A 21,603-nucleotide genomic window follows, 5' to 3' on the forward strand; every position below is an offset into this window, starting at 1 on the left:
CTGGACCGTGCACTACCCTGTCTGTACCCGCTCCAGGTGTTGGTGCCTGTCCCTGGCTCCTGCACTGCCCTCTCTGTGCCCACACCGTTGGTTGGTGCACTCCCCCCCCGTATCCCACAGTGCCCTCTGTGCCCACACCAGGTGTTGGTGCCTGTCCCTGGCTCCTGCACTACCCTCTCTGTGCCCACACCAGGTGTTGGTGCCTGTCCCTAGGTCCTGCACTGCCCTCTCTGTGCCCACACCAGGTGTTGGTGCCTGTCCCTGGCTCCTGCACTGCCCTCTCTGTGCCACAACAGGTGTTGGTGCCTGTCCCTGGATCCTGCACTGCCCTCTCTGTGCCTGCACCTGGTGTTGGTGCCTGTCCCTGGATCCTGCACTGCCCCCTGTGCCCACACCAAGTATTGGCGCCTGTCCCTGCATCCTTCACTGCCCTCTCTGTGCCCACACCAGGTGTTGGTGCCTGTCCCTGCATCCTGCACTGCCCTAATCTGTGCCCACAATCACTGGACTGTGCCCACAATCACTGGACTGTGCCTGTCCCTGGCTCCTGCACTGCCCTCTGTGCCCATATCACTGGACTGTGCCTGTCTCTGGCTCCTGCACTGCCCTCTGTGCCACACCAGGTGTTGGTGCCTGTCCCTGGCTCCTGCACTGCCCTCTCTGTGCCCACACCGTTGGTTGGTGCACTCCCCCCCCCCCCCCCCCCGTATCCCACAGTGCCCTCTGTGCCCACACCAGGTGTTGGTGCCTGTCCCTGGATCCTGCACTGCCCTATCTGTGCCCACAATCACTGGACTGTGCCTGTCCCTGGCTCCTGCACTGCCCTCTGTGCCCACATCACTGGACTGTGCCTGTCCCTGGATCCTGCACTGCCCTATCTGTGCCCACAATCACTGGACTGTGCCTGTCCCTGGCTCCTGCACTTCCCTCTGTGCTCACATCAATGGACTGTGCCTGTCCCTGGATCCTGCACTGCCCTATCTGTGCCCACAATCACTGGACTGTGCCCACAATCACTGGACTGTGCCTGTCCCTGGCTCCTGCACTGCCCTCTGTGCCCATATCACTGGACTGTGCCTGTCTCTGGCTCCTGCACTGCCCTCTGTGCCACACCAGGTGTTGGTGCCTGTCCCTGGCTCCTGCACTGCCCTCTCTGTGCCCACACCGTTGGTTGGTGCACTCCCCCCCCCGTATCCCACAGTGCCCTCTGTGCCCACACCAGGTGTTAGTGCCTGTCCCTGGCTCCTGCACTACCCTCTCTGTGCCCACACCAGGTCTTGGTGCCTGTCCCTGGCTCCTGCACTGCCCTCTCTGTGCCCACACCGTTGGTTGGTGCACTCCCCCCCCCCCCCCCGTATCCCACAGTGCCCTCTGTGCCCACACCAGGTGTTGGTGCCTGTCCCTGGCTCCTGCACTACCCTCTCTGTGCCCACACCAGGTGTTGGTGCCTGTCCCTAGGTCCTGCACTGCCCTCTGTGCCCACACCAGGTGTTGGTGCCTGTCCCTGGCTCCTGCACTGCCCTCTCTGTGCCACAACAGGTGTTGGTGCCTGTCCCTGGATCCTGCACTGCCCTCTCTGTGCCCGCACCTGGTGTTGGTGCCTGTCCCTGGATCCTGCACTGCCCCCTGTGCCCACACCAAGTGTTGGTGCTTGTCCCTGCACTGCCCTCTGTGCCCACACCAAGTGTTGGCGCCTGTCCCTGCATCCTTCACTGCCCTCTCTGTGCCCACACCAGGTGTTGGTGCCTGTCCCTGCATCCTGCACTGCCCTATCTGTGCCCACAATCACTGGACTGTGCCTGTCCCTGGCTCCTGCACTGCCCTCTGTGCTCACATCACTGGACTGTGCCTGTCCCTGGATCCTGCACTGCCCTATCTGTGCCCACAATCACTGGACTGTGCCTGTCCCTGGCTCCTGCACTGCCCTCTGTGCCCATATCACTGGACTGTGCCTGTCTCTGGCTCCTGCACTGCCCTCTGTGCCACACCAGGTTTTGGTGCCTGTCCCTGGCTCCTGCACTGCCCTCTCTGTGCCCACACCGTTGGTTGGTGCACTCCCCCCCCCCTCCCCCCCCGTATCCCACAGTGCCCTCTGTGCCCACACCAGGTGTTGGTGCCTGTCCCTGGCTCCTGCACTACCCTCTCTGTACCCACACCAGGTGTTGGTGCCTGTCCCTGGCTCCTGCACTACCCTCTCTGTGCCCACACCGTTGGTTGGTGCACTCCCCCCCCCCCCCCCCCGTATCCCACAGTGCCCTCTGTGCCCACACCAGGTGTTGGTGCCTGTCCCTGGCTCCTGCACTACCCTCTCTGTGCCCGCACCTGGTGTTGGTGCCTGTCCCTGGATCCTGCACTGCCCCCTGTGCCCACACCAAGTGTTGGTGCTTGTCCCTGCACTGCCCTCTGTGCCCACACCAAGTGTTGGCGCCTGTCCCTGCATCCTTCACTGCCCTCTCTGTGCCCACACCAGGTGTTGGTGCCTGTCCCTGCATCCTGCACTACCCTCTCTGTGCCCACACCAGGTGTTGGCGCCTGTCCCTGGCTCCTGCACTGCCGTCTCTGTGCCCACATCACTTGACTGTGCCTAACCCAGCACTGCCCTCTGTGCCCACACCCGGTGTTGGTGCCTGTCCCTGGCTCCTGCACTGCCCTCTGTGCCCACACCAAGTGTTGGCGCCTTTCCCTGGATCCTGCACTGTCCTCTCTGTGCCCACACCAGGTGTTGGTGTCTGTCCCTGGCTCCTGCACTGCCCTTTCTGTGCCCACACCAGGTGTTGGCCCCTATCCCTGGACCGTGCACTACCCTGTCTGTACCCACTCCAGGTGTTGGTGCCTGTCCCTGGCTCCTGCACTGCCCTCTCTGTGCCCACACCGTTGGTTGGTGCACTCCCCCCCCACCCCCCGTATCCCACAGTGCCCTCTGTGCCCACACCAGGTGTTGGTGCCTGTCCCTGGCTCCTGCACTACCCTCTCTGTGCCCACACCAGGTGTTGGTGCCTGTCCCTGGCTCCTGCACTGCCCTCTCTGTGCCCACACCAGGTGTTGGTGCCTGTCCCTGGCTCCTGCACTGCCCTCTCTGTGCCACAACAGGTGTTGGTGCCTGTCCCTGGATCCTGCACTGCCCTCTCTGTGCCTGCACCTGGTGTTGGTGCCTGTCCCTGGATCCTGCACTGCCCCCTGTGCCCACACCAAGTGTTGGTGCTTGTCCCTGCACTGCCCTCTGTGCCCACACCAAGTGTTGGCGCCTGTCCCTGCATCCTTCACTGCCCTCTCTGTGCCCACACCAGGTGTTGGTGCCTGTCCCTGCATCCTGCACTGCCCTATCTGTGCCCACAATCACTGGACTGTGCCTGTCCCTGGCTCCTGCACTGCCCTCTGTGCTCACATCACTGGACTGTGCCTGTCCCTGGATCCTGCACTGCCCTATCTGTGCCCACAATCACTGGACTGTGCCTGTCCCTGGCTCCTGCACTGCCCTCTGTGCCCATATCACTGGACTGTGCCTGTCTCTGGCTCCTGCACTGCCCTCTGTGCCACACCAGGTGTTGGTGCCTGTCCCTGGCTCCTGCACTGCCCTCTCTGTGCCCACACCGTTGGTTGGTGCACTCCCCCCCCCCCCCCCGTATCCCACAGTGCCCTCTGTGCCCACACCAGGTGTTGGTGCCTGTCCCTGGCTCCTGCACTACCCTCTCTGTACCCACACCAGGTGTTGGTGCCTGTCCCTGGCTCCTGCACTACCCTCTCTGTGCCCACACCGTTGGTTGGGGCACTCCCCCCCCCCCCCCCCCCCCCCGTATCCCACAGTGCCCTCTGTGCCCACACTAGGTGTTGGTGCCTGTCCCTGGCTCCTGCACTACCCTCTCTGTGCCCGCACCTGGTGTTGGTGCCTGTCCCTGGATCCTGCACTGCCCCCTGTGCCCACACCAAGTGTTGGTGCTTGTCCCTGGATCCTGCACTGCCCTATCTGTGCCCACAATCACTGGACTGTGCCTGTCCCTGGCTCCTGCACTGCCCTCTGTGCCCATATCACTGGACTGTGCCTGTCTCTGGCTCCTGCACTGCCCTCTGTGCCACACCAGGTGTTGGTGCCTGTCCCTGGCTCCTGCACTGCCCTCTCTGTGCCCACACCGTTGGTTGGTGCACTCCCCCCCCCCCGTATCCCACAGTGCCCTCTGTGCCCACACCAGGTGTTGGTGCCTGTCCCTGGCTCCTGCACTACCCTCTCTGTACCCACACCAGGTGTTGGTGCCTGTCCCTGGCTCCTGCACTACCCTCTCTGTGCCCACACCGTTGGTTGGTGCACTTCCCCCCCCCCCCCCCCGTATCCCACAGTGCCCTCTGTGCCCACACCAGGTGTTGGTGCCTGTCCCTGGCTCCTGCACTACCCTCTCTGTGCCCGCACCTGGTGTTGGTGCCTGTCCCTGGATCCTGCACTGCCCCCTGTGCCCACACCAAGTGTTGGTGCTTGTCCCTGCACTGCCCTCTGTGCCCACACCAAGTGTTGGCGCCTGTCCCTGCATCCTTCACTGCCCTCTCTGTGCCCACACCAGGTGTTGGTGCCTGTCCCTGCATCCTGCACTACCCTCTCTGTGCCCACACCAGGTGTTGGCGCCTGTCCCTGGCTCCTGCACTGCCGTCTCTGTGCCCACATCACTTGACTGTGCCTAACCCAGCACTGCCCTCTGTGCCCACACCCGGTGTTGGTGCCTGTCCCTGGCTCCTGCACTGCCCTCTATGCCCATATCACTGGACTGTGCCTGTCTCTGGCTCCTGCACTGCCCTCTGTGCCACACCAGGTGTTGGTGCCTGTCCCTGGCTCCTGCACTGCCCTCTCTGTGCCCACACCGTTGGTTGGTGCACTCCCCCCCCCCCCCGTATCCCACAGTGCCCTCTGTGCCCACACCAGGTGTTGGTGCCTGTCCCTGGCTCCTGCACTACCCTCTCTGTACCCACACCAGGTGTTGGTGCCTGTCCCTGGCTCCTGCACTACCCTCTCTGTGCCCACACCGTTGCTTGGTGCACTCCCCCCCCCCCCCCCCGTATCCCACAGTGCCCTCTGTGCCCACACCAGGTGTTGGTGCCTGTCCCTGGCTCCTGCACTACCCTCTCTGTGCCCGCACCTGGTGTTGGTGCCTGTCCCTGGATCCTGCACTGCCCCCTGTGCCCACACCAAGTGTTGGTGCTTGTCCCTGGATCCTGCACTGCCCTATCTGTGCCCACAATCACTGGACTGTGCCTGTCCCTGGCTCCTGCACTGCCCTCTGTGCCCATATCACTGGACTGTGCCTGTCTCTGGCTCCTGCACTGCCCTCTGTGCCACACCAGGTGTTGGTGCCTGTCCCTGGCTCCTGCACTGCCCTCTCTGTGCCCACACCGTTGGTTGGTGCACTCCCCCCCCCCCCCCCCCCCGTATCCCACAGTGCCCTCTGTGCCCACACCAGGTGTTGGTGCCTGTCCCTGGCTCCTGCACTACCCTCTCTGTACCCACACCAGGTGTTGGTGCCTGTCCCTGGCTCCTGCACTACCCTCTCTGTGCCCACACCGTTGGTTGGTGCACTTCCCCCCCCCCCCCCCCCGTATCCCACAGTGCCCTCTGTGCCCACACCAGGTGTTGGTGCCTGTCCCTGGCTCCTGCACTACCCTCTCTGTGCCCGCACCTGGTGTTGGTGCCTGTCCCTGGATCCTGCACTGCCCCCTGTGCCCACACCAAGTGTTGGTGCTTGTCCCTGCACTGCCCTCTGTGCCCACACCAAGTGTTGGCGCCTGTCCCTGCATCCTTCACTGCCCTCTCTGTGCCCACACCAGGTGTTGGTGCCTGTCCCTGCATCCTGCACTACCCTCTCTGTGCCCACACCAGGTGTTGGCGCCTGTCCCTGGCTCCTGCACTGCCGTCTCTGTGCCCACATCACTTGACTGTGCCTAACCCAGCACTGCCCTCTGTGCCCACACCCGGTGTTGGTGCCTGTCCCTGGCTCCTGCACTGCCCTCTGTGCCCACACCAAGTGTTGGCGCCTTTCCCTGGATCCTGCACTGTCCTCTCTGTGCCCACACCAGGTGTTGGTGTCTGTCCCTGGCTCCTGCACTGCCCTTTCTGTGCCCACACCAGGTGTTGGCCCCTATCCCTGGACCGTGCACTACCCTGTCTGTACCCGCTCCAGGTGTTGGTGCCTGTCCCTGGCTCCTGCACTGCCCTCTCTGTGCCCACACCGTTGGTTGGTGCACTCCCCCCCCGTATCCCACAGTGCCCTCTGTGCCCACACCAGGTGTTGGTGCCTGTCCCTGGCTCCTGCACTACCCTCTCTGTGCCCACACCAGGTGTTGGTGCCTGTCCCTAGGTCCTGCACTGCCCTCTCTGTGCCCACACCAGGTGTTGGTGCCTGTCCCTGGCTCCTGCACTGCCCTCTCTGTGCCACAACAGGTGTTGGTGCCTGTCCCTGGATCCTGCACTGCCCTCTCTGTGCCTGCACCTGGTGTTGGTGCCTGTCCCTGGATCCTGCACTGCCCCCTGTGCCCACACCAAGTGTTGGTGCTTGTCCCTGCACTGCCCTCTGTGCCCACACCAAGTGTTGGCGCCTGTCCCTGCATCCTTCACTGCCCTCTCTGTGCCCACACCAGGTGTTGGTGCCTGTCCCTGCATCCTGCACTGCCCTATCTGTGCCCACAATCACTGGACTGTGCCTGTCCCTGGCTCCTGCACTGCCCTCTGTGCTCACATCACTGGACTGTGCCTGTCCCTGGATCCTGCACTGCCCTATCTGTGCCCACAATCACTGGACTGTGCCTGTCCCTGGCTCCTGCACTGCCCTCTGTGCCCATATCACTGGACTGTGCCTGTCTCTGGCTCCTGCACTGCCCTCTGTGCCACACCAGGTGTTGGTGCCTGTCCCTGGCTCCTGCACTGCCCTCTCTGTGCCCACACCGTTGGTTGGTGCACTCCCCCCCCCCCCCCCCGTATCCCACAGTGCCCTCTGTGCCCACACCAGGTGTTGGTGCCTGTCCCTGGCTCCTGCACTACCCTCTCTGTACCCACACCAGGTGTTGGTGCCTGTCCCTGGCTCCTGCACTACCCTCTCTGTGCCCACACCGTTGGTTGGTGCACCCCCCCCCCCCGTATCCCACAGTGCCCTCTGTGCCCACACCAGGTGTTGGTGCCTGTCCCTGGCTCCTGCACTACCCTCTCTGTGCCCGCACCTGGTGTTGGTGCCTGTCCCTGGATCCTGCACTGCCCCCTGTGCCCACACCAAGTGTTGGTGCTTGTCCCTGCACTGCCCTCTGTGCCCACACCAAGTGTTGGCGCCTGTCCCTGCATCCTTCACTACCCTCTCTGTGCCCACACCAGGTGTTGGTGCCTGTCCCTGCATCCTGCACTGCCCTCTCTGTGCCCACACCAGGTGTTGGCGCCTGTCCCTGGCTCCTGCACTGCCGTCTCTGTGCCCACATCACTTGACTGTGCCTAACCCAGCACTGCCCTCTGTGCCCACACCCGGTGTTGGTGCCTGTCCCTGGCTCCTGCACTGCCCTCTGTGCCCACACCAAGTGTTGGCGCCTTTCCCTGGATCCTGCACTGTCCTCTCTGTGCCCACACCAGGTGTTGGTGTCTGTCCCTGGCTCCTGCACTGCCCTTTCTGTGCCCACACCAGGTGTTGGCACCTATCCCTGGACCCTGCACTACCCTGTCTGTACCCACTCCAGGTGTTGGTGCCCTCACCCTGGATCCTGCACTGCCCTCTGTGCCCACACCGTGGGTTGGTGCCCTCACCCTGTAACCCAAATTGCCCTCTCTGTGCCCACACCGTTGGTTGGTGCACTCCCCCCGTATCCCACAGTGCCCTCTGTGCCCGCACCAGGTGTTGGTGCCTGTCCCTGGCTCCTGCACTGCCCTCTCTGTGCCCACACCAGGTGTTGGTGCCTGTCCCTAGGTCCTGCATTGCTCTGTGTGCCCACACCAGGTGTTGGCGCCTGTCCCTGGCTCCTGCACTGCCCTCTCTGTGCCCACACCAGGTGTTGGTGCCTGTCCCTAGGTCCTGCACTGCCCTCTCTGTGCCCACATCAGGTGTTGGTGCCTGTCCCTAGGTCCTGCACTGCCCTCTGTGCCCACACCATGGGTCGGTGCCCTCTCCCTGTATCCCACAGTGCCCTCTGTGCCCACACCGTAGGTTGATGCCTTCCCTCGTATCCCACACTGCTCTGACGCACACCTGGCACCAGACCTTCTGAGGAGTAGACCCTGGGGACATCTGTGGGCACGCCGTGGCATGTCCTCTGCAGTCTCCGGGGAGGGTGGAGCGCACGGTGCCAGGCAGCAGGTCTCTTGGAGGGATAGGACACGGCCGCGCAGCCTGGCACAGCCCCCATGGCCCAGGACTGCTTCTGCCACAAACTTAAGATTCCTTCCAGCGTCACAAACCGGCTCTGCTGGTTCGTAGCACAAAACTCAGCAAACTTCCGGGACAGCCGGCGCCCTGGGTCCTAGGACGTGCCAGGGGAGGAGTGACTCTATCAGTCGTTATTGGACACTGATGGCTGTGCTGGGGTATCCGCCCCGGTGTTCCCTCAGTTTCCCTAGGATGTGACCGACTATACCAAGAGGGGAGTGACTGACTGTGTATATAGAGGGAGTGCCTGCCTTCGCTTGTTTCCTTAGGCTGTGACTGACTGTACCTAGAGGGGGGGTGACAGGCCTTCGCTTGTTCTCCTAGGATGTGATAGACTGTACTCATAGGGGAGTGTCTGCCTTCAGTGTGTTCTGCTAGGATGTGACTGGCTGTGTTCAGAGGGGAGTGGCTGTGTCCACAGGGAGTGTGACTGTCTTAGCTATGTTCTGCTGGTGGGTAGTGCCCCCTCAGAGGGTGTGTATCTCCCTTCTGCCCCCTGATGGGTGAGTACTGCCCCCTCAGAGTATCTCCCCTCTGCCCCCTGATGGGTGAGTAGTGCCCCCTCAGAGGGTGTGTATCTCCCTTGTACCCTCTGGTGGGTAGTGCCCCCTCAGAGGGTGTGTATCTCCCCTGTACCCTCTGGTGGGTGAGTACTGCCCCCTCAGAGGGTGTGTATCTCCCCTGTACCCTCTGGTGGGTGGGTAGTGCCCCCTCAGTGGGTGTCTATCTCCCCTCTGCCTCCAGGCGGGGGAGACAGTAAGCCTGTCTGCAGGACAAGCAGGGGTGCTGGTTGTGAGATAAGCGGGGGTGCTGGTTGTGAGATAAGCGGGGGTGCTGGTTGTGAGATAAGCGGGGGTGCTGGTTGTGAGATAAGAAGGGGTGCTGGTTGTGATGGCTTTGTGAAGGATGCAGCTGGTGTTGAAGATGGTGCGGGACAGCAAGGGGAGCCAATGGGGTCTCATCAGGATGGGGTGATGGTGATACCCTTGCAAGGGGCCGGTGTGGAGCCGAGGAGTAGTTATCAGTAACCACATCCGAGAGTACAAAGGCCTTAAGAGTTCTGAAGTGGCTTTCTGGAAGGTTTCTCTTTCTTTAGGAGAGAGAGCTGGTACCAGCCACCTTTGTTTTGGTGGTTTGTTCCTTCAGGCCGAGGTTGGTCTCCAGGGTGAATCCAAGTGACTTGACGTTCGATGAACTGGGGTTCGAAGCCCTCCAGGCTCCTTCATTGACTGGTTTCTACTCTATCTTGTTTGTTGGTTTTGTCAAATACCATGAATTCTGTCTTGGTTGGGTTGAGCTTCAGGTGGGCGCTGGACACCCCGGTCAGTATGATGTGAGGCCGCGTTTGAGGAGTTGGACGTCTCTAACCGAGGCTGCTTGAGTAGTTATCATCGGCCGACTGGAGGATGTCGCCAGAGATGGTGCTTTGAAGGCTACACATTGCAGGACTCTTCAGGCGGGGTGGGCGGAGAGAGGAAGCAGGCTTCGTATGTGCGTCGCCACTTGTGTTTCGTCCTCTCTGACCAGATACGGATCATTGACGATTATCTTTATAAAAACTATTCTTGGTGCTGAAATGTTGTATTAATATACACTGTACGTGAACGTGTTAGGCTTATCCGTGATTTTATCTGGGGTTGCCATTATCTGGAACATGTATGATAAATTATTTCTTACTATTTTGTTTCCCAATATATTTTAAAAAATTGTATGTTGACCAATTTGGGCCTCTCATGTCACAGGGGATAGTACAATCCAGTCTTTATCATTCTTTGGGCCCGGCGTGAAGCGCGAGTGATATATACGAAGCTACTGAGCATGTTGACTTTTTTAGGTGATGGGGACAAGACCGTTATTTTTTTTTTTTTTTTTTGGACTAATAGATTTATGTTCAAAGTATAGTTTTTATCATATAGCCCACCAGATGAGGGGGTTGTATGCCCTGCCCCTGAAATTAAGAGGGTGGAGGAGTGAAGGGCAGAATCTGAGGAAAAAGGAGCTCCAGCAAGCAGAGAGCCTTGATCGTTGAGCATGGGGACCGGTAGTGCCCAAACCTCCAACCATGAGACATCTGTCATCCTTGACTAGTGGCGCCCAAACCTCCAGCCACCAGACCAGTAGTGCCCAAACCTCCATCCACCATACATCCTTCATCCTTGATCATGGGAACCAGTGCTGCCCATCTGCCATCCAGCAGAGAGCCTTCATCCTTGAGTATGGCGACTAGTGGTGTCCAAACCTCTGGCCTACAGACAACCTTCACTCTTGTGCATGGGGGCCAGTGGTGCCCAAACCTCCAGCCAGCAAACAACCTTTGTACTGGGCCATGTGGACCAGTGGTGCCCAATCCTCCAGCCAGCAGAGACCTTTCATCCTTGAGCATGGAGACCGGTGGTGCCTAAACCTTCAGACACCCTTCATCCTTGACCATAGGGAGCTGTGGTGCCCAAACCTCCAGCCAGTAGAGACCTTTCATCCTTAAGCCTGGGTACTAGTGGTGCTCAACCCTCCATCCAGCTGACATCCTTCATTCTTGAGCATGGGGAGCACTGTCGCCCAATCCTCCAGCCAGCAGAGAGCCTTCATCCTTGAGCATGGGGACCTGTGGTGCCCAGTCTTCCAGCTAGCAGAGAGCCTATATCCTGGAGCATCAGGGCCGGTTATGTCCAACCAGCAGAGAGCCTTCGTGCTTGAACATTACGGCCACAGAGACTTCATCGTTGGCTGTGGCGGCTGATGGTGTCTGACATAGGAGGGAGCTGAGGCCTGGATCTCACTGACAACCAAGCTTGGCTTGAGTAGTGGAAGACGACGAATCACTGTAGAGGTTGAAGACCGTGACAGGATGTGGAGTGCAGTTAATAGAGGCTACAGGCTTGAAAGTCTAGTGGAAGCCCCTAAAAACTAGGTGGACATAAACCGAAATGTCGAGCAAGTGCAGTTCAGTGCGCTCTGCCCACGAAGTAGGACTCTTGACAAAACCAGTGAATGAAGGGCAGAGAGGGGTGCAGCATGGACTTTTCTCCTCCTAGGAGAAACCAGAGACGTAAGGTGAGGGGGACCTCCTCTCCACGAGCGTTGGCTGTCTACCACCCCCCCTCCACCCAACGATGCACTCCTTGCCCTTGGCAAACATGCATCATTAATGGAATGCTAACCAAGCTTGTTCACCAGCATGTTTGACCTGTTAAATGACGGTAAAGAACATTAATGCTGGAGTCTCGTGGAAGCAGAGACAGAAAGAGCATACGATGGACGGAATGCTGAACAATGTCAATCATCCCCCCCCCAATCCAATCACAGATCTGGGCCTAAATCCATCGATTTGGAACTTTTTTTTTTGAGCCACACCATAGCAGTTGGTCCCAGTCATATGCAAATCAATCTTGACCCTGCTCCCCATAGGAACAGTTCAGCTCAAACTGCCAGGTCTTGTATTTCCGGGACTGGAAACGAGCATCCTGGGACCAGTTTTGAGGTATCACCCCTCATCAGAAATGGCTAACCTGGATATGGTGGTAGTTCGGTCTGGACTGTTCCCATGGGCTCAAGACTGATTTTCCTGTGACTGGGTCCAAACGGGTGGCGTGGTGGGCAAAAAACTATGGATTCAGGCTAGAATCTGTGGCTGAGGGTGAATGTTTGACATTTTTCAGCATTCCATCCATCATCTGTTCGTTTTGCACGTGGAAGCCGAGGCTGTTCAGTGCCCCTTTTCACATTTAGTTCAACAAAAAAAATCCATGGAGGAAAATAAGACCTGAGTGGGAGGGCCAAAGGTCGAAGATGTAGAAAACCGGCACCTGCAGCAAAGATCTGCATCTTGTGACTCCAAGAGGTCGCGGAAGGCAATGACCTCGAGGGATTCCTGGATCTGATGGCTCATGTTTCTGGCTTACCATCCAATCGTGAAGATCTGCAGATACTTCACCCTGAAGGATGCAGACTGCAGAGGAATGAAGGCTCAGGAGACTGAACCTCTCTAGAAGAAGGGACGAGATGAAGGAACATTGGAGATAGCAGCAGGTTCCTTTCACCTCCTCCTACGATGACAGACCATACAGAACGCTGCAGTCAGACTCGTAGGTTCATCTAGAGAGTTCTAGGACATCACCCCCTACCTCAGGGAGCTCCACTGCCTCCCTGTGTGGAAAAGTTGCCACTTCAAGCTCCTGTCCCGTGCATACGAGGCGCTACACACTTCAGACCCGCTTAGTTGAACTACTGCCTAAACATCCGTCAGCCACCAGACACCTCGGCTTCCCTTTCTATGACCCTCACACCCCACCTCCGACGTAGCAGATGCGGAGGTCACTCTTTCTACTATCTAGCAGCAAAGACAGGAAACAGGTTACCCTGTCATCCCATGACCTCCCCATTTCTTCCAGAGTTCCAAAGTCCCTGAAAACCTGGCTATTCGGCTACTGTACCCTGCCAGCGCCTCGAAACCCTTACGGGTGACAGGAAGCGCTCAACAAATCTACTGATTAATTTCACAACAGGAGCTGGAAGTGGAACCCTGGAGAGAAGATTTGAAATCAGGAAGGGCCCTAGGGAGATTGTGACCTAGTGGGGAAGAGCTCCCATTCTAGCCTAGCCTAGAGCATCAATGAAGGTCATGACTGTGTGATCTTGTACACAAGGCAGCCAGAGAATACTCCAGATCCCTGAGGGTGGAGGCCAGGTCCCAGAAGACCTCTCTTCTAGGGGTGTTCTGACAGAATCTCACTGGACATAAACCCAAAAGAAAGGTCTCCTCAGTTGGAACCAGGCCCCCCTTCTCTTACCGCGAAGCATACGTTGCAGGTCCGCGCACATAATTGCCTACTGTAGTGTCCAAGCTTGACAGCCAGAGTTTAGAATCACTACTCCCCAGGAACATGGGGGTGTTGGGTGGGAGCAGAAGCTCCTTAACTCTCCTGTGCCCACCTGCAGAGAGTGGAGAGAGCCCTGGTATGATGTCACGTGTTACCCCGTAAGCCGACAAAGGTCCCATTGTAAGAGAACCCCATCAGGGTGAGTTGTCTGTTCCTAACACCTTTGGGTGCCTAGAGATGGCCCTCGAGGCGCCTCAGTGTGTAGTGTTCGTAGTTCACTCGCAGACTCACACCTGCGAGCAGGACAGGGACAGACTCTTAGGATAGAGGACATGGGATATAAATTGGGGCAGTGATGGAGGGGAACCAGAGGCTGTCTCCAGGTCCGCCTCGGACGGAGGCGGTGAGCTCAGGCACTGTAGAATGTGGTATCCAGGAATGTTGTTTGTGCCCAGTTGTTGGAAGCAGAAGCTGGAGTGAAGAATTCCAGCTCCTGGGGGGACCTGTTGGTGCCTTGGATGTAAAGACTGCTTGGTCGTACTGATGGGCAAGGGCTTACCATGTGTGGCCATTCGTGGCCGCTGGCAGCGGAGCGTTCTAACGGGTGGTTCTGTGCCTACCACCAGGGGGATGCTTTGCACCTTCCACGTGGCATGTATCTGTGCCTACCGCCAGGAGGTTACTTTGTGCCTTCTGCATGGAATGGTTCTATGCCCACCACCAGGAGGTTACTTTGTGCCTTCTGCGTGGCACGGCCTGTGCTTACCACCAGGGGGGTTACTTTGTCCCTTCTGCATAGCACGGTTCTGTGGCTTCCGCATGGCACAGTTCTGTGCCTACCACCAGGGGTTACTTTGTGCCTTCTGCATGGCATGAGCCTGTGCTTACCACCAGGGAGTTACTTTGTGCCTTCTGTGAGACATGGTTCTATGCCTAGTGCCAGGAGATTACTTTGTGCCTTCTGCGTGGCATGGTCCTGTGCCTACCACCAAGGGGTTACGTTTTGCCTTCTGCATGGCATGGTCCTGTGCCTACCACCAAGGGGTTACGTTGTGCCTACTGCATGGCATGGTCCTGTGCCTACCACCAAGGGGTTACGTTGTGCCTTCTGCGTGGCATGCTCCTGTGCCTACTACCAGGCGGTTACTTTGCGCCTTCTAAATGGCATGGTCCTATGCCTACCACCAAGGGGGTTACTTTGTGCCTTATGTGTGGTATGGACTTGTGCCTACCACCAGGACTTACTTTGTGCCTTCTGTGAGACATGGTTCTATGCCTAGTGCCAGGAGATTACTTTGTGCCTTCTGTGTGGCATGGTCCTGTGCCTACCACCAGGGGGTTACTTTGTACCTTCTGCATGGCATGGTCCTGTGCCTACCACCAAGGGGTTACATTGTGCCTTCTGCATGGCATGGTCCTGTGCCTACCACCAAGGGGTTACGTTGTGCCTTCTGCGTGGCATGGTCCTGTGCCTACTACCAGGCGGTTACTTTGCGCCTTCTAATTGGCATGGTCCTATGCCTACCGCCAGGGGTTTGCTCTGTGCCCTCTACTGCAGGCAGTTGGTTCTGTTCCTGCCCCAGAGGATGGTGTTTTGCATGGCCCTCTCTTCTGCCAGCAGGTAATTCTGTGCCCAGTGGGTTGCCAAGTACTTCTGCCCCTGCTGCCACAAGTCTTTGTGCAGAACCATCCAGGAGTGTTGCTTACGTCGAATTTTTAATGTAAAGTTAGAATCTGAAGAGAGTGACCCATCTGCTTGATTAACTTGTGTCCTTTTTCTGGGGCAGGTGACGGAATCTTTTGGGGCAACTGAAAGAGCCTGCTGGGGATCAGCGACCTGCTGGGGATCAGCGACCTGCTGGAGGTGAGTGTAACACATGATGGGAGCTACAGTGCAGTGTGCACTGGGCTGGGTACAATGTTCTTATGTGCAGACTCTCCTGCTCCAAGGTGCTCAGGGTGCATATGTTAAACTGAACTTTGGACACTGGAAATCTCACATTCTGGCACTTGCTGTAGTTTCCTTCGGGATAAACATGTTTTTTCAAATTCCTTCATGGAAAATCAAGCGTGTGATTGCAGAAGGAGCCTGTGTAGGTGGTTGAGTGCCAGAGTTTATTTAATGTTGCTTTCCATGTCAGGTGACTTGGGTGACTATGGATGGTACCTTGCAATCACAAGCAGTTTCAGCATCCTGATGGTGGACTCTGGCCAACCAGGTCTTCAGCCGAAACAGCTCTTCGCTGTGGTCTCTCTGGTGCTTAGCAGTGTTAGCTGTACTGTTTATCATGTCATCTCTTATGTATAGAGTGTAATTAGTTGAGTAGAGAGTTGGCTTTGAGACCAACCCTGGTCCTCAGTGGGTGGGAAGATATCCTGGTGAATCTATCTAGGATTCTCCTTCATATGTGTGCCACAAGGGTTGAGGCTTTTGCTCTGCCTGGAGTGGTCTCATGAACTTGTCTTCTTTAATGTAGTCCTTTCTGGGGCTTTGGGCGTGTTTGCTCGCCTGAGATGGTTGTCCAACTAGTAATGTCGAATTGTTAACTTAGTCTCTTACAAGTGTCCTTCAACGTCGAGTGGTATCCTGGCTGGCATATGGAGCTGTTTATGGCTTGCATCAGTGGTGTAACGAAATATGAGGGGGTTCCCCCTCCGGACTCATTCAGGAGCTCTCGGACCAGGGTACTTTGCTGAGGGGGTCTCCTGAAGCTCTGTCCTCCTCCACAGCTCAGTTGTGACACTTGGTGTGTTGGCGTGTTGGTGTGACCTCAGTTGTGACACTTGGTGTGTTGGTGTGACCTCAGTTGTGACACTTGGTGTGTTGGCGTGACCTCAGTTCAGTTGTGATACTTGGTGTGTGAGCTCAGTTGTGACCCTTGGTGTGTTAGTGTGACCTAAGTTCAGTTGTGATACTTGGTGTGTTGGCGTGACCTCAGTTCAGTTGTGATACTTGGTGTGTGAGCTCAGTTGTGACCCTTGGTGTGTTAGTGTGACCTAAGTTCAGTTGTGATACTTGGTGTGTTAGTGTGAGCTCAGTTGTGACACGCTGTGTGTTAGTGTGAGCTCAGTTGTGACACGCTGTGTGGTAGCGTGAGCTCAGTTGTGGCACGCTGTGTGGTAGCGTGAGCTCAGTTGTAGCACGCTATGTGTTGGCATGAGCTCAGTTGTGGCACGCCGTGTGTTAGCGTGAGCTCATTTGTGACCCTTGGTGTGTTAGCGTGAGCTCAGTTGACACATGCAGTGTGTTAGCTTGAGCTCTGTTATGACACGCAGTGTGTTGGCGTGAGCTCAGTTGTGACACGCAGTGTGTTGGCGTGAGCTCAGTTGTGACACGCCGCGTGTTGGCGTGAGCTCAGTTGTGACACGCCGCGTGTTGGTGTGAGCTCAGTTGTGACACGCCGCGTGTTGGTGTGAGCTCAGTTGTGACACGCCGCGTGTTGGCGTGAGCTCAGTTGTGACCCTTGGTGTGTTGGCGTGAGCTCAGTTGTGACCCTTGGTGTGTTGGCATGAGCTCAGTTGTGACCCTTGGTGTGTTGGCGTAAACTCAGTTGAGACCCTTGGTGTGTTAGCGTAAGTTGTGACAAGCCATGTGTTAGCATGAGCTCAGTTCTGACACGCGGTGTGTTAGCGTGAGCTCAGTTCTGACACGCTGCGTGTTGGTGTGAGCTCAGTTGTGACACGCCGCGTGTTGGCGTGAGCTCAGTTGTGACACGCCGCGTGTTGGCGTGAGCTCAGTTGTGACACGCCGCGTGTTGGCGTGAGCTCAGTTGTGACACGCCGCGTGTTGGCGTGAGCTCAGTTGTGACACGCCGCGTGTTGGCGTGAGCTCAGTTGTGACACGCCGCGTGTTGGCGTGAGCTCAGTTGTGACACGCCGCGTGTTGGCGTGAGCTCAGTTGTGACACGCCGCGTGTTGGCGTGAGCTCAGTTGTGACACGCCGCGTGTTGGCATGAGCTCAGTTGTGACCCTTGGTGTGTTGGCGTAAACTCAGTTGAGACCCTTGGTGTGTTGGCGTAAACTCAGTTGAGACCCTTGGTGTGTTAGCGTAAGTTGTGACAAGCCATGTGTTAGCATGAGCTCAGTTCTGACACGCGGTGTGTTAGCGTGAGCTCAGTTGTGACACGCGGTGTGTTAGCGTGAGCTCAGTTGTGACACGCGGTGTGTTAGCGTGAGCTCAGTTGTGACACGCCGCGTGTTGGCGTGAGCTCAGTTGTGACACGCCGCGTGTTGGCGTGAGCTCAGTTGTGACACGCCGCGTGTTGGCGTGAGCTCAGTTGTGACACGCCGCGTGTTGGCGTGAGCTCAGTTGTGACCCTTGGTGTGTTGGCGTGAGCTCAGTTGTGACCCTTGGTGTGTTGGCATGAGCTCAGTTGTGACCCTTGGTGTGTTGGCGTAAACTCAGTTGAGACCCTTGGTGTGTTAGCGTAAGTTGTGACAAGCCATGTGTTAGCATGAGCTCAGTTCTGACACGCGGTGTGTTAGCGTGAGCTCAGTTCTGACACGTGGTGTGTTAGCGTGAGCTCAGTTCTGACACGTGGTGTGTTAGCGTGAGCTCAGTTCTGACACGCGGTGTGTTAGCGTGAGCTTAGTTGTGACACGCGGTGTGTTAGCGTGAGCTTAGTTGTGACACGCGGTGTGTTAGCGTGAGCTTAGTTGTGACACGCGGTGTGTTAGCGTGAGCTTAGTTGTGACACGCGGTGTGTTAGCGTGAGCTTAGTTGTGACACGCGGTGTGTTAGCGTGAGCTTAGTTGTGACACGCAGTGTGTTAGCTTTATTTCTGAAGTGTGTTGAAAACAAATACTTTAATATGACCAGAATGAATCATTAAACTTGATGATACAATTTCCACACATTTTTGTTTGTGCACTGTATAGTTTTATTAGTAGAAGTATGTCCGTGCAAATGTAATAGTAATTTCAATTGAAAATGTGTTTTTTGTAACGGCAGCGTGCTACCACACCATGAACACGCCACGCCACGCCACGCCTCTCTACTCTACCCTGTACCGTTCTACTCCATGCCAATACACTTTTCACGACTCTACACCACTGCACTCTACAGTCCTCCAGTCTAGGCCACTCCAATCCACTCTAAACAACTCCACTCTGTGCCACTGCACTCTACGCAACTCCACACTGTCACTCCAGTACACAGCACTCTAATGCACGCTTTGCCACTTCACTCTGACACTTCTCTACCCCACTAACTTTCAGCCATACTGAACAGCAGCCACGCTGGCGTGAAACATGGTTAATGATTATTGGCAAAGACAAAAGCTCTTGCATAGGTGAGACCTATTGGCTTTGCCAATGCTTGCTTAGGTTAGGCTTTTAAGCCCGCTTAAGCTGCATCACTAGACTGCGTTTCCAAATAAATCCTATACGGAGAAGCTTTTCATCAGCAGGCTTCATCCATTGGCCTGATACATTGCCAGTCACAGTTCACTTCCGGCAACCACAAGCTGGGTGTGGCGATGGGTTAACCCTTCGTCCTGCGTCCGTTTTAGTGACTCTGCAGTCTAAGCACACTGTTCACATCCACCTAAAGTAGTTCCTTCCTCTTCCATGACCAAGCCAGTCACATTTTATTTCAACACCAGCTATTTGTAGGTGCACTAGACCGGCAATACTAATGGAATGCCTGGCACAACAGAAAGGCCATATGAGTGAATGTTTTGTAAATGTATTTTTTAGTAAGCATTTGTTTTCCACATTTAGGTGGTACTTGGTTTTCTTTTTGTGATCTTTTTAAAAAAAACAAAAAAAAACAATATAATAGGCCCAGCCATACAGATATAATGAAAATTTGAAAACTTCATACACGAGAATCCGTTAAAAATGCAGGACTGGACGAGTAGTCGAAGGGACAGCCTGTAGTGAACTTTGTAGTGAAGGGTCCTTCGGGTCCTGGATCTCCTGCGCTCCAGTGTCTGTGGCGGGAATTGAGTAATGAACGTAAAGATGGAGTAAAGTTTGAGAGAAGTGAGCATGTAGGTGGGAGTGACCATGGACCCACGAGGTGACTGAGCTAGGACGGACCTGGGACAAGGGTTCCTCACCTCACAGGTGTGACGGTGAGGTGGGGTAGAAGGAGTAAGTATGAAGTGCAAGATCTGACCTGCGAGGACCTGCCAAGGATCTCACAGTGTGTCTGCAATAGTCTGACCATGGACCCACGAGGTGACGGAGCTAGGACGGACCTGGGACAAGGGTTCCTCACCTCACAGGTGTGACGGTGAGGTAGGGTAGGAGGAGTAAGGAGAAAGGGGGCCCTGTCTATCCTCAGTTTGCGCCATGCCCTCCATGTCCTTGTTGGCAAAGGGGCTGGTTTGGGAAGACATGGATCCTTCCCCCTTACATGGACGGATCACACCCTGATCTCTTTCCAACAAAGTGCCAGGATCTCATTTACTGAGGAAAGACCATCTGAGGCGAAAATAAGATCGCGGGTGTGACCCTCCATGATGGGTGGGGCCGCACACCTTTTGTTAAAGGCCCAATACCTCGCATGATCTCGGCAGTTCCTTGAGGGGTCCTCTTCAGCCCTATATTAAAATCTCCTAAAATAAAAATTGGAGTGGGCCATGTTGAAAAATACCTCTATCGGGGGGGTGCAGGAGAGAACATGATAGTCTTGGGGTCAGTAACAAAGTACCCCAGAGAAGGAACTGCCTCTTCCGGTTTTTAAAGTGAAACCAAAGATTTCAGGCCTTTCTGTTCCCTCAAGTGGGAGGGGCGAGAGGTTCCATTTTTCTTTGTGAGTGATTCCAACCCCTCCCCGCTTGGTACTGACTCTTGGCTTATGAAAGGCCTTGAATCCCAGAGGGCAAGCAAGGCCCCAAGCTGCTGCTGACTCTGGGGTAGTCCAGGTCTGTGGTGGAGAAGGCGCCCCAGGTCCCACCCTCGAGTAAGAGATGGGTTCCATGCCAGCATTGCCAGCGACACCCAGTGCTCCCCTTATATTACCACCCATGCAGTTTTATGCTGCGTACCAATGTGTGTCAGTTCCTTTCTGGTACAGCAGGTCCTGGTGGTGGTAATGTAGGGAAGAGTGGCGCTGAGGCCCCTGGTATAGAACGGGCACCATGGCTAGCGCTGTGCGCAGTCGGTGCATGGACGGGCGCAGACGGGCTTGTCTTAGGCGTGCCTTTGGCGCACCAGCGGCACGGTCGCACCAGCTTCTGCCTCGTATAGTCTTCTTGATACAAAAGATTAGCGCCCTGACCCAAGATGGCCAACACAAGCGTCCCGCTCTAACAGGCGTAGAGCACGCAAATGATAGCACCACCAAGAGCCAGAATTGCAGTCCCTAAATGTTAAAATACAGTATAGCAGGCTAAAAATGTTCTTTCAACATCCAGTCCACAAAACAATGTGTGCAAACACGATGTGTGCAGATCAATCACACAGGCTTGTCTTAGGCATTCCTTTGGCGCACCAGTCCGCCGTCGCGCCAGCCTCTGCCAACGTATGGCATCACCAGCGGGCTTTGTGACTACACCGGACTTCATAAGGATATTAATTTCCAGACTGTTTTCCATCTCAGGTCTCAGCCTTTGGAGTGGTCTTTTTTTCCAGGATGAGTCTCACATTGGTGTGCAATCCAGTCTGATGGCACCTGGCGTCACCAGCGTGTGTGTTTTATCTGGTGAGTCCCAGTTGGGTGGGATCTGAGAACTGCTGCTGGATCTTGTGTTGACTTGCCCACCGTTGGCTGCAGGTTTGAGGTCTAGGGGTGTTTGGCGTTGAGGTGGGGGTGTCACCGCTGGGTACCAGATTATCATTGGCTTGGTGTGGTCTCTAGGCACCAGGATTGCAGTGTGTGTTTTATCCGGTGAGTCTCTGTTGGGTGGGATCTGAGGGATGCTGGATCTTGTGTTGGCTTGTCCACGGTTGACTGCAGGGTTGAGGTCTAGGGGTGTTTGAGGAGTCTCACCGCTGGGTACCAGATTATCTTGGGGTTGGTGTGGTCTGTAGGCACCAGGTTTGCAGTGTGTGTTTTATCCGGTGAGTCTCTGTTGGGTGAGATCTGAGAGCTGCTGGATCTTGTGTTGACTTGCCCACCGTTGGCTGCAGGTTTGAGGTCTAGGGGTGTTTGAGGAGTCTCACCGCTGGGTACCAGATTATCATTGGCTTGGTGTGGTCTCTAGGCACCAGGATTGCAGTGTGTGTTTTATCCGGTGAGTCTCTGTTGGGTGGGATCTGAGAGCTGCTGGATCTTGTGTTGGCTTGTCCACGGTTGACTGCAGGGTTGAGGTCTAGGGGTGTTTGGCGTTGAGGGAGTCTCACCACAAGGTACCAGAGTGTCCTTGGCTTGGTGTAGTCTCTAGGCACCAGGTTTGCAGTGTGTGTTTTATTTACTGAGTCTCTGTTGGGTGGGATCTGAGGGATACTGGATCTTGTGTTGG

At 56.3% G+C, this 21,603-nt stretch overlaps 1 protein-coding gene across 5 annotated transcripts in view; it reads left to right on the plus strand.

The window, feature by feature from the left end:
* Positions 1-21,603, plus strand: part of PACSIN3 (protein kinase C and casein kinase substrate in neurons 3) — a 249,608-nt gene that overhangs the window by 37,527 nt on the left and 190,478 nt on the right. For all 5 annotated transcript variants that reach the window (XM_069221670.1, XM_069221668.1, XM_069221672.1 and 2 more), the window contains exon 2: positions 14,980-15,056. The gene's annotated coding sequence lies outside the window, so the exon portion shown is untranslated. The remainder of the gene's footprint in view (positions 1-14,979; positions 15,057-21,603) is intronic.

This window comes from Pleurodeles waltl, chromosome 3_1 (assembly GCF_031143425.1).
Source record: "Pleurodeles waltl isolate 20211129_DDA chromosome 3_1, aPleWal1.hap1.20221129, whole genome shotgun sequence".
Taxonomy (NCBI): Eukaryota; Metazoa; Chordata; class Amphibia; order Caudata; family Salamandridae; genus Pleurodeles; species Pleurodeles waltl.